The following is a 10,922-nucleotide window of genomic DNA, read 5'->3' on the forward strand; positions in this document are numbered from 1 at the left end:
CGAGAAGAACGTGGTTCAAGTGTCAACGTTTACGAAACTAGTGCTCAATGTTGTAGACTTGTTCTACACGAAGGAGAGCGAAGGAAAAAGTAACCAGAGCAAGATTCTGTTTTTTTTTAAGGTTGTTGTTGTTGTTTATCGGTTGCTGTTTAAAAAGAAGCATATACTTGAAACACCAAAGCTGAGCTTCTCCCCGGCGGGGAATTGAACCCCGGTCTCCCGCGTGACAGGCGGGGATACTGACCACTATACTACCGAGGACACGTTTTCTCCTCTACAATCTCTGCGACATGCTCGAAGTAGCATACAGACCGAAAGTCCTCAAGTAACAACACCTAGGGCGAAGGCTGCCACTGGTGCTTGGAGATCTAGATTCTTCGTACCCTCTAAATGACTACATCCGGTCTCTTTTAGGAGTAGACCACCCTAGCTGGTCTACATTCAGGAGGGAACCGGTTGGCAGCGATCCACGAATAGATGGAGGTGGTTAGGAAACACTTGGTTGGTACTTAAGGTCAACATGATGCACAAATTGTTCACAACATTCTCCTAACTGTATTCTTGTTATGGATTTTTCCGACGTTTTATGTATTTTATTGTTAATATGCAATTTCTTCCCGCATATTTTCCGTGCTTTTTCCCTATCTCCGTAAATTCTTCAAGTATTAGTTTTCATGTTGCTTATGTACTTTGATTGGAATTTTTTTATGTGTGGTCATTCCGCGTTTTCACGGAATGTAAGTATAATGAGGTCAACCCAATATACTACCGAGGACGCTTTTAGAGATCAAAAGCTATACATCCGGGTTGAAAGTGATGTCCCCATTAGCAGGTTCCTAGTTCGACAAAAGACATAACTTGAACTCAATTTGGCTATGTAGTTGAAGAGACGAACAGCAGATGGTGTGTGGTTAGGCGCAATGCCAGTCATCTGCACTACTCTGTTCAAGAGATAAACATCAGATGGCGTGTGATGTCGGATTCTTTGAGTCAAAATCGAATGTGTATTCTCGTGGTCGAGAAGAACGTGGTTCAAGTGTCAACGTTTACGAAACTAGTGCTCAATGTTGTAGACTTGTTCTACACGAAGGAGAGCGAAGGAAAAAGTAACCAGAGCAAGATTCTGTTTTTTTTTAAGGTTGTTGTTGTTGTTTATCGGTTGCTGTTTAAAAAGAAGCATATACTTGAAACACCAAAGCTGAGCTTCTCCCCGGCGGGGAATTGAACCCCGGTCTCCCGCGTGACAGGCGGGGATACTGACCACTATACTACCGAGGACACGTTTTCTCCTCTACAATCTCTGCGACATGCTCGAAGTAGCATACAGACCGAAAGTCCTCAAGTAACAACACCTAGGGCGAAGGCTGCCACTGGTGCTTGGAGATCTAGATTCTTCGTACCCTCTAAATGACTACATCCGGTCTCTTTTAGGAGTAGACCACCCTAGCTGGTCTACATTCAGGAGGGAACCGGTTGGCAGCGATCCACGAATAGATGGAGGTGGTTAGGAAACACTTGGTTGGTACTTAAGGTCAACATGATGCACAAATTGTTCACAACATTCTCCTAACTGTATTCTTGTTATGGATTTTTCCGACGTTTTATGTATTTTATTGTTAATATGCAATTTCTTCCCGCATATTTTCCGTGCTTTTTCCCTATCTCCGTAAATTCTTCAAGTATTAGTTTTCATGTTGCTTATGTACTTTGATTGGAATTTTTTATGTGTGGTCATTCCGCGTTTTCACGGAATGTAAGTATAATGAGGTCAACCCAATATACTACCGAGGACGCTTTTAGAGATCAAAAGCTATACATCCGGGTTGAAAGTGATGTCCCCATTAGCAGGTTCCTAGTTCGACAAAAGACATAACTTGAACTCAATTTGGCTATGTAGTTGAAGAGACGAACAGCAGATGGTGTGTGGTTAGGCGCAATGCCAGTCATCTGCACTACTCTGTTCAAGAGATAAACATCAGATGGCGTGTGATGTCGGATTCTTTGAGTCAAAATCGAATGTGTATTCTCGTGGTCGAGAAGAACGTGGTTCAAGTGTCAACGTTTACGAAACTAGTGCTCAATGTTGTAGACTTGTTCTACACGAAGGAGAGCGAAGGAAAAAGTAACCAGAGCAAGATTCTGTTTTTTTTTAAGGTTGTTGTTGTTGTTTATCGGTTGCTGTTTAAAAAGAAGCATATACTTGAAACACCAAAGCTGAGCTTCTCCCCGGCGGGGAATTGAACCCCGGTCTCCCGCGTGACAGGCGGGGATACTGACCACTATACTACCGAGGACACGTTTTCTCCTCTACAATCTCTGCGACATGCTCGAAGTAGCATACAGACCGAAAGTCCTCAAGTAACAACACCTAGGGCGAAGGCTGCCACTGGTGCTTGGAGATCTAGATTCTTCGTACCCTCTAAATGACTACATCCGGTCTCTTTTAGGAGTAGACCACCCTAGCTGGTCTACATTCAGGAGGGAACCGGTTGGCAGCGATCCACGAATAGATGGAGGTGGTTAGGAAACACTTGGTTGGTACTTAAGGTCAACATGATGCACAAATTGTTCACAACATTCTCCTAACTGTATTCTTGTTATGGATTTTTCCGACGTTTTATGTATTTTATTGTTAATATGCAATTTCTTCCCGCATATTTTCCGTGCTTTTTCCCTATCTCCGTAAATTCTTCAAGTATTAGTTTTCATGTTGCTTATGTACTTTGATTGGAATTTTTTTATGTGTGGTCATTCCGCGTTTTCACGGAATGTAAGTATAATGAGGTCAACCCAATATACTACCGAGGACGCTTTTAGAGATCAAAAGCTATACATCCGGGTTGAAAGTGATGTCCCCATTAGCAGGTTCCTAGTTCGACAAAAGACATAACTTGAACTCAATTTGGCTATGTAGTTGAAGAGACGAACAGCAGATGGTGTGTGGTTAGGCGCAATGCCAGTCATCTGCACTACTCTGTTCAAGAGATAAACATCAGATGGCGTGTGATGTCGGATTCTTTGAGTCAAAATCGAATGTGTATTCTCGTGGTCGAGAAGAACGTGGTTCAAGTGTCAACGTTTACGAAACTAGTGCTCAATGTTGTAGACTTGTTCTACACGAAGGAGAGCGAAGGAAAAAGTAACCAGAGCAAGATTCTGTTTTTTTTTAAGGTTGTTGTTGTTGTTTATCGGTTGCTGTTTAAAAAGAAGCATATACTTGAAACACCAAAGCTGAGCTTCTCCCCGGCGGGGAATTGAACCCCGGTCTCCCGCGTGACAGGCGGGGATACTGACCACTATACTACCGAGGACACGTTTTCTCCTCTACAATCTCTGCGACATGCTCGAAGTAGCATACAGACCGAAAGTCCTCAAGTAACAACACCTAGGGCGAAGGCTGCCACTGGTGCTTGGAGATCTAGATTCTTCGTACCCTCTAAATGACTACATCCGGTCTCTTTTAGGAGTAGACCACCCTAGCTGGTCTACATTCAGGAGGGAACCGGTTGGCAGCGATCCACGAATAGATGGAGGTGGTTAGGAAACACTTGGTTGGTACTTAAGGTCAACATGATGCACAAATTGTTCACAACATTCTCCTAACTGTATTCTTGTTATGGATTTTTCCGACGTTTTATGTATTTTATTGTTAATATGCAATTTCTTCCCGCATATTTTCCGTGCTTTTTCCCTATCTCCGTAAATTCTTCAAGTATTAGTTTTCATGTTGCTTATGTACTTTGATTGGAATTTTTTTATGTGTGGTCATTCCGCGTTTTCACGGAATGTAAGTATAATGAGGTCAACCCAATATACTACCGAGGACGCTTTTAGAGATCAAAAGCTATACATCCGGGTTGAAAGTGATGTCCCCATTAGCAGGTTCCTAGTTCGACAAAAGACATAACTTGAACTCAATTTGGCTATGTAGTTGAAGAGACGAACAGCAGATGGTGTGTGGTTAGGCGCAATGCCAGTCATCTGCACTACTCTGTTCAAGAGATAAACATCAGATGGCGTGTGATGTCGGATTCTTTGAGTCAAAATCGAATGTGTATTCTCGTGGTCGAGAAGAACGTGGTTCAAGTGTCAACGTTTACGAAACTAGTGCTCAATGTTGTAGACTTGTTCTACACGAAGGAGAGCGAAGGAAAAAGTAACCAGAGCAAGATTCTGTTTTTTTTTTAAGGTTGTTGTTGTTGTTTATCGGTTGCTGTTTAAAAAGAAGCATATACTTGAAACACCAAAGCTGAGCTTCTCCCCGGCGGGGAATTGAACCCCGGTCTCCCGCGTGACAGGCGGGGATACTGACCACTATACTACCGAGGACACGTTTTCTCCTCTACAATCTCTGCGACATGCTCGAAGTAGCATACAGACCGAAAGTCCTCAAGTAACAACACCTAGGGCGAAGGCTGCCACTGGTGCTTGGAGATCTAGATTCTTCGTACCCTCTAAATGACTACATCCGGTCTCTTTTAGGAGTAGACCACCCTAGCTGGTCTACATTCAGGAGGGAACCGGTTGGCAGCGATCCACGAATAGATGGAGGTGGTTAGGAAACACTTGGTTGGTACTTAAGGTCAACATGATGCACAAATTGTTCACAACATTCTCCTAACTGTATTCTTGTTATGGATTTTTCCGACGTTTTATGTATTTTATTGTTAATATGCAATTTCTTCCCGCATATTTTCCGTGCTTTTTCCCTATCTCCGTAAATTCTTCAAGTATTAGTTTTCATGTTGCTTATGTACTTTGATTGGAATTTTTTTATGTGTGGTCATTCCGCGTTTTCACGGAATGTAAGTATAATGAGGTCAACCCAATATACTACCGAGGACGCTTTTAGAGATCAAAAGCTATACATCCGGGTTGAAAGTGATGTCCCCATTAGCAGGTTCCTAGTTCGACAAAAGACATAACTTGAACTCAATTTGGCTATGTAGTTGAAGAGACGAACAGCAGATGGTGTGTGGTTAGGCGCAATGCCAGTCATCTGCACTACTCTGTTCAAGAGATAAACATCAGATGGCGTGTGATGTCGGATTCTTTGAGTCAAAATCGAATGTGTATTCTCGTGGTCGAGAAGAACGTGGTTCAAGTGTCAACGTTTACGAAACTAGTGCTCAATGTTGTAGACTTGTTCTACACGAAGGAGAGCGAAGGAAAAAGTAACCAGAGCAAGATTCTGTTTTTTTTTTAAGGTTGTTGTTGTTGTTTATCGGTTGCTGTTTAAAAAGAAGCATATACTTGAAACACCAAAGCTGAGCTTCTCCCCGGCGGGGAATTGAACCCCGGTCTCCCGCGTGACAGGCGGGGATACTGACCACTATACTACCGAGGACACGTTTTCTCCTCTACAATCTCTGCGACATGCTCGAAGTAGCATACAGACCGAAAGTCCTCAAGTAACAACACCTAGGGCGAAGGCTGCCACTGGTGCTTGGAGATCTAGATTCTTCGTACCCTCTAAATGACTACATCCGGTCTCTTTTAGGAGTAGACCACCCTAGCTGGTCTACATTCAGGAGGGAACCGGTTGGCAGCGATCCACGAATAGATGGAGGTGGTTAGGAAACACTTGGTTGGTACTTAAGGTCAACATGATGCACAAATTGTTCACAACATTCTCCTAACTGTATTCTTGTTATGGATTTTTCCGACGTTTTATGTATTTTATTGTTAATATGCAATTTCTTCCCGCATATTTTCCGTGCTTTTTCCCTATCTCCGTAAATTCTTCAAGTATTAGTTTTCATGTTGCTTATGTACTTTGATTGGAATTTTTTTATGTGTGGTCATTCCGCGTTTTCACGGAATGTAAGTATAATGAGGTCAACCCAATATACTACCGAGGACGCTTTTAGAGATCAAAAGCTATACATCCGGGTTGAAAGTGATGTCCCCATTAGCAGGTTCCTAGTTCGACAAAAGACATAACTTGAACTCAATTTGGCTATGTAGTTGAAGAGACGAACAGCAGATGGTGTGTGGTTAGGCGCAATGCCAGTCATCTGCACTACTCTGTTCAAGAGATAAACATCAGATGGCGTGTGATGTCGGATTCTTTGAGTCAAAATCGAATGTGTATTCTCGTGGTCGAGAAGAACGTGGTTCAAGTGTCAACGTTTACGAAACTAGTGCTCAATGTTGTAGACTTGTTCTACACGAAGGAGAGCGAAGGAAAAAGTAACCAGAGCAAGATTCTGTTTTTTTTTAAGGTTGTTGTTGTTGTTTATCGGTTGCTGTTTAAAAAGAAGCATATACTTGAAACACCAAAGCTGAGCTTCTCCCCGGCGGGGAATTGAACCCCGGTCTCCCGCGTGACAGGCGGGGATACTGACCACTATACTACCGAGGACACGTTTTCTCCTCTACAATCTCTGCGACATGCTCGAAGTAGCATACAGACCGAAAGTCCTCAAGTAACAACACCTAGGGCGAAGGCTGCCACTGGTGCTTGGAGATCTAGATTCTTCGTACCCTCTAAATGACTACATCCGGTCTCTTTTAGGAGTAGACCACCCTAGCTGGTCTACATTCAGGAGGGAACCGGTTGGCAGCGATCCACGAATAGATGGAGGTGGTTAGGAAACACTTGGTTGGTACTTAAGGTCAACATGATGCACAAATTGTTCACAACATTCTCCTAACTGTATTCTTGTTATGGATTTTTCCGACGTTTTATGTATTTTATTGTTAATATGCAATTTCTTCCCGCATATTTTCCGTGCTTTTTCCCTATCTCCGTAAATTCTTCAAGTATTAGTTTTCATGTTGCTTATGTACTTTGATTGGAATTTTTTTATGTGTGGTCATTCCGCGTTTTCACGGAATGTAAGTATAATGAGGTCAACCCAATATACTACCGAGGACGCTTTTAGAGATCAAAAGCTATACATCCGGGTTGAAAGTGATGTCCCCATTAGCAGGTTCCTAGTTCGACAAAAGACATAACTTGAACTCAATTTGGCTATGTAGTTGAAGAGACGAACAGCAGATGGTGTGTGGTTAGGCGCAATGCCAGTCATCTGCACTACTCTGTTCAAGAGATAAACATCAGATGGCGTGTGATGTCGGATTCTTTGAGTCAAAATCGAATGTGTATTCTCGTGGTCGAGAAGAACGTGGTTCAAGTGTCAACGTTTACGAAACTAGTGCTCAATGTTGTAGACTTGTTCTACACGAAGGAGAGCGAAGGAAAAAGTAACCAGAGCAAGATTCTGTTTTTTTTTAAGGTTGTTGTTGTTGTTTATCGGTTGCTGTTTAAAAAGAAGCATATACTTGAAACACCAAAGCTGAGCTTCTCCCCGGCGGGGAATTGAACCCCGGTCTCCCGCGTGACAGGCGGGGATACTGACCACTATACTACCGAGGACACGTTTTCTCCTCTACAATCTCTGCGACATGCTCGAAGTAGCATACAGACCGAAAGTCCTCAAGTAACAACACCTAGGGCGAAGGCTGCCACTGGTGCTTGGAGATCTAGATTCTTCGTACCCTCTAAATGACTACATCCGGTCTCTTTTAGGAGTAGACCACCCTAGCTGGTCTACATTCAGGAGGGAACCGGTTGGCAGCGATCCACGAATAGATGGAGGTGGTTAGGAAACACTTGGTTGGTACTTAAGGTCAACATGATGCACAAATTGTTCACAACATTCTCCTAACTGTATTCTTGTTATGGATTTTTCCGACGTTTTATGTATTTTATTGTTAATATGCAATTTCTTCCCGCATATTTTCCGTGCTTTTTCCCTATCTCCGTAAATTCTTCAAGTATTAGTTTTCATGTTGCTTATGTACTTTGATTGGAATTTTTTTATGTGTGGTCATTCCGCGTTTTCACGGAATGTAAGTATAATGAGGTCAACCCAATATACTACCGAGGACGCTTTTAGAGATCAAAAGCTATACATCCGGGTTGAAAGTGATGTCCCCATTAGCAGGTTCCTAGTTCGACAAAAGACATAACTTGAACTCAATTTGGCTATGTAGTTGAAGAGACGAACAGCAGATGGTGTGTGGTTAGGCGCAATGCCAGTCATCTGCACTACTCTGTTCAAGAGATAAACATCAGATGGCGTGTGATGTCGGATTCTTTGAGTCAAAATCGAATGTGTATTCTCGTGGTCGAGAAGAACGTGGTTCAAGTGTCAACGTTTACGAAACTAGTGCTCAATGTTGTAGACTTGTTCTACACGAAGGAGAGCGAAGGAAAAAGTAACCAGAGCAAGATTCTGTTTTTTTTTAAGGTTGTTGTTGTTGTTTATCGGTTGCTGTTTAAAAAGAAGCATATACTTGAAACACCAAAGCTGAGCTTCTCCCCGGCGGGGAATTGAACCCCGGTCTCCCGCGTGACAGGCGGGGATACTGACCACTATACTACCGAGGACACGTTTTCTCCTCTACAATCTCTGCGACATGCTCGAAGTAGCATACAGACCGAAAGTCCTCAAGTAACAACACCTAGGGCGAAGGCTGCCACTGGTGCTTGGAGATCTAGATTCTTCGTACCCCTCTAAATGACTACATCCGGTCTCTTTTAGGAGTAGACCACCCTAGCTGGTCTACATTCAGGAGGGAACCGGTTGGCAGCGATCCACGAATAGATGGAGGTGGTTAGGAAACACTTGGTTGGTACTTAAGGTCAACATGATGCACAAATTGTTCACAACATTCTCCTAACTGTATTCTTGTTATGGATTTTTCCGACGTTTTATGTATTTTATTGTTAATATGCAATTTCTTCCCGCATATTTTCCGTGCTTTTTCCCTATCTCCGTAAATTCTTCAAGTATTAGTTTTCATGTTGCTTATGTACTTTGATTGGAATTTTTTTATGTGTGGTCATTCCGCGTTTTCACGGAATGTAAGTATAATGAGGTCAACCCAATATACTACCGAGGACGCTTTTAGAGATCAAAAGCTATACATCCGGGTTGAAAGTGATGTCCCCATTAGCAGGTTCCTAGTTCGACAAAAGACATAACTTGAACTCAATTTGGCTATGTAGTTGAAGAGACGAACAGCAGATGGTGTGTGGTTAGGCGCAATGCCAGTCATCTGCACTACTCTGTTCAAGAGATAAACATCAGATGGCGTGTGATGTCGGATTCTTTGAGTCAAAATCGAATGTGTATTCTCGTGGTCGAGAAGAACGTGGTTCAAGTGTCAACGTTTACGAAACTAGTGCTCAATGTTGTAGACTTGTTCTACACGAAGGAGAGCGAAGGAAAAAGTAACCAGAGCAAGATTCTGTTTTTTTTTAAGGTTGTTGTTGTTGTTTATCGGTTGCTGTTTAAAAAGAAGCATATACTTGAAACACCAAAGCTGAGCTTCTCCCCGGCGGGGGAATTGAACCCCGGTCTCCCGCGTGACAGGCGGGGATACTGACCACTATACTACCGAGGACACGTTTTCTCCTCTACAATCTCTGCGACATGCTCGAAGTAGCATACAGACCGAAAGTCCTCAAGTAACAACACCTAGGGCGAAGGCTGCCACTGGTGCTTGGAGATCTAGATTCTTCGTACCCTCTAAATGACTACATCCGGTCTCTTTTAGGAGTAGACCACCCTAGCTGGTCTACATTCAGGAGGGAACCGGTTGGCAGCGATCCACGAATAGATGGAGGTGGTTAGGAAACACTTGGTTGGTACTTAAGGTCAACATGATGCACAAATTGTTCACAACATTCTCCTAACTGTATTCTTGTTATGGATTTTTCCGACGTTTTATGTATTTTATTGTTAATATGCAATTTCTTCCCGCATATTTTCCGTGCTTTTTTGCCGTTGGAAAAGAATCCATCCGCATTTTCCCGACAGCAGGTGTTCGCCAGGGTGACGCTCTTAGTTCCCCTATTTTTAACCTGGCTTCCGAGCCCCTCGTCAGGGCCGGAAAGTCCAATATTAACCCCGGATTTTTATTATTTGGCTCGCTCGTGAAAACCACGGCATATGCTGACGACATTGCCGTGGTTACAAATTCTCCCTCCGAGCTCCAAAACATTTTAAACGTTTTTACCCTCACCGCAAACACCTTGGGGCTGCAATTTAATGCCGGGAAGTGTGCTTGCCTGGTCTTCGACAAAGGCAAGCCGTCTGACGCCCAGTGCCGAATTGGTGATCAATTAATTCGGTGCTTGGGTCCAGACGACCAAGAAACATACCTTGGTACACCGATCGGAGGAAAATTGCGGTTCCGACCACCAACTGACCTTATCCCTAACCTCGACAAGATTGCCGCCTCCCACCTCGCACCATGGCAAAAACTTGAAATCTTCCGTAGCCACCTTCTTCCCTCCCTTTCCCATCACCTCGCTTCGGGTCGGGTCCTGAAAGACTGTCTTACCCAACTGGACACTGAGTGGTAGGAAGTTTCTAGGCCTAATTTGCAACCTTCCCAATCACGCAACGGTCCCGTTTTTCTACGCGGACCGGCGGGTTGGGGGCCTAGGAACATGCCGCCTCACTGATGATGCCGATATCTGGACCATCGCCAGGGCTGCTCAGCTCCTCACTTGTAGAGACCCTACAGTGAGGAACATATGCCGAGAGCAGCTCCATGACACCATCCGGCGAGGGTTCAGAAACGAGCATCCAGGAGTGTTGCCAGTTGGGGAATATCTTTCGGGATCCGTGGATGGGGGGCTCTACAGACTGAGGTACGCGGAGGCAGGGTCCAATCTTTGGACTCTTGCCCGCCAAGCTGCCAAACGACTGGGAGTGCGGATTGATGTATCCGGCGACGAAAATCTAAGAATTGTCGCCGATGACGTCTCCGTAAGCCCAGTCAAGGCAGTCCGCGGACTTCGGAAAGTAGCTCGGCAGCGCTATACCAGGGACCTAATTTCCGACAAGAGCCACCAGGGAGTAGTTGCCACTGGCCTCTCCCTGGAAGACAAGTCGAAAGAC

The 10,922-nt window shown here is 44.0% G+C and overlaps 10 non-coding genes across 10 annotated transcripts; all 10 read right to left on the reverse strand.

Annotated features, from left to right (window-relative positions):
• Positions 1 to 189: 189 nt before the first annotated feature.
• Trnad-guc lies at positions 190 to 261 on the reverse strand. Its single transcript has one exon. It is a non-coding gene; the product is annotated as a tRNA-Asp (tRNA).
• A 945-nt stretch (positions 262 to 1,206) lies between these two features.
• Positions 1,207 to 1,278, reverse strand: Trnad-guc. The gene has a single exon. It is a non-coding gene; the product is annotated as a tRNA-Asp (tRNA).
• Positions 1,279 to 2,222: 944 nt separating this feature from the next.
• On the reverse strand, positions 2,223 to 2,294 carry Trnad-guc. The gene has a single exon. It is a non-coding gene; the product is annotated as a tRNA-Asp (tRNA).
• A 945-nt stretch (positions 2,295 to 3,239) lies between these two features.
• Positions 3,240 to 3,311, reverse strand: Trnad-guc. The gene has a single exon. It is a non-coding gene; the product is annotated as a tRNA-Asp (tRNA).
• Positions 3,312 to 4,257: 946 nt separating this feature from the next.
• Trnad-guc lies at positions 4,258 to 4,329 on the reverse strand. The gene has a single exon. It is a non-coding gene; the product is annotated as a tRNA-Asp (tRNA).
• Positions 4,330 to 5,275: 946 nt separating this feature from the next.
• Trnad-guc lies at positions 5,276 to 5,347 on the reverse strand. The gene has a single exon. It is a non-coding gene; the product is annotated as a tRNA-Asp (tRNA).
• A 945-nt stretch (positions 5,348 to 6,292) lies between these two features.
• Trnad-guc lies at positions 6,293 to 6,364 on the reverse strand. The gene has a single exon. It is a non-coding gene; the product is annotated as a tRNA-Asp (tRNA).
• Positions 6,365 to 7,309: 945 nt separating this feature from the next.
• Trnad-guc lies at positions 7,310 to 7,381 on the reverse strand. Its single transcript has one exon. It is a non-coding gene; the product is annotated as a tRNA-Asp (tRNA).
• A 945-nt stretch (positions 7,382 to 8,326) lies between these two features.
• Positions 8,327 to 8,398, reverse strand: Trnad-guc. The gene has a single exon. It is a non-coding gene; the product is annotated as a tRNA-Asp (tRNA).
• Positions 8,399 to 9,344: 946 nt separating this feature from the next.
• Positions 9,345 to 9,417, reverse strand: Trnad-guc. Its single transcript has one exon. It is a non-coding gene; the product is annotated as a tRNA-Asp (tRNA).
• Between the last annotated feature and the right edge of the window lie 1,505 nt (positions 9,418 to 10,922).

The sequence above is a fragment of the Daphnia magna genome, linkage group LG5 (genome assembly GCF_020631705.1).
Source record: "Daphnia magna isolate NIES linkage group LG5, ASM2063170v1.1, whole genome shotgun sequence".
Lineage (NCBI taxonomy): Eukaryota > Metazoa > Arthropoda > Branchiopoda > Diplostraca > Daphniidae > Daphnia > Daphnia magna.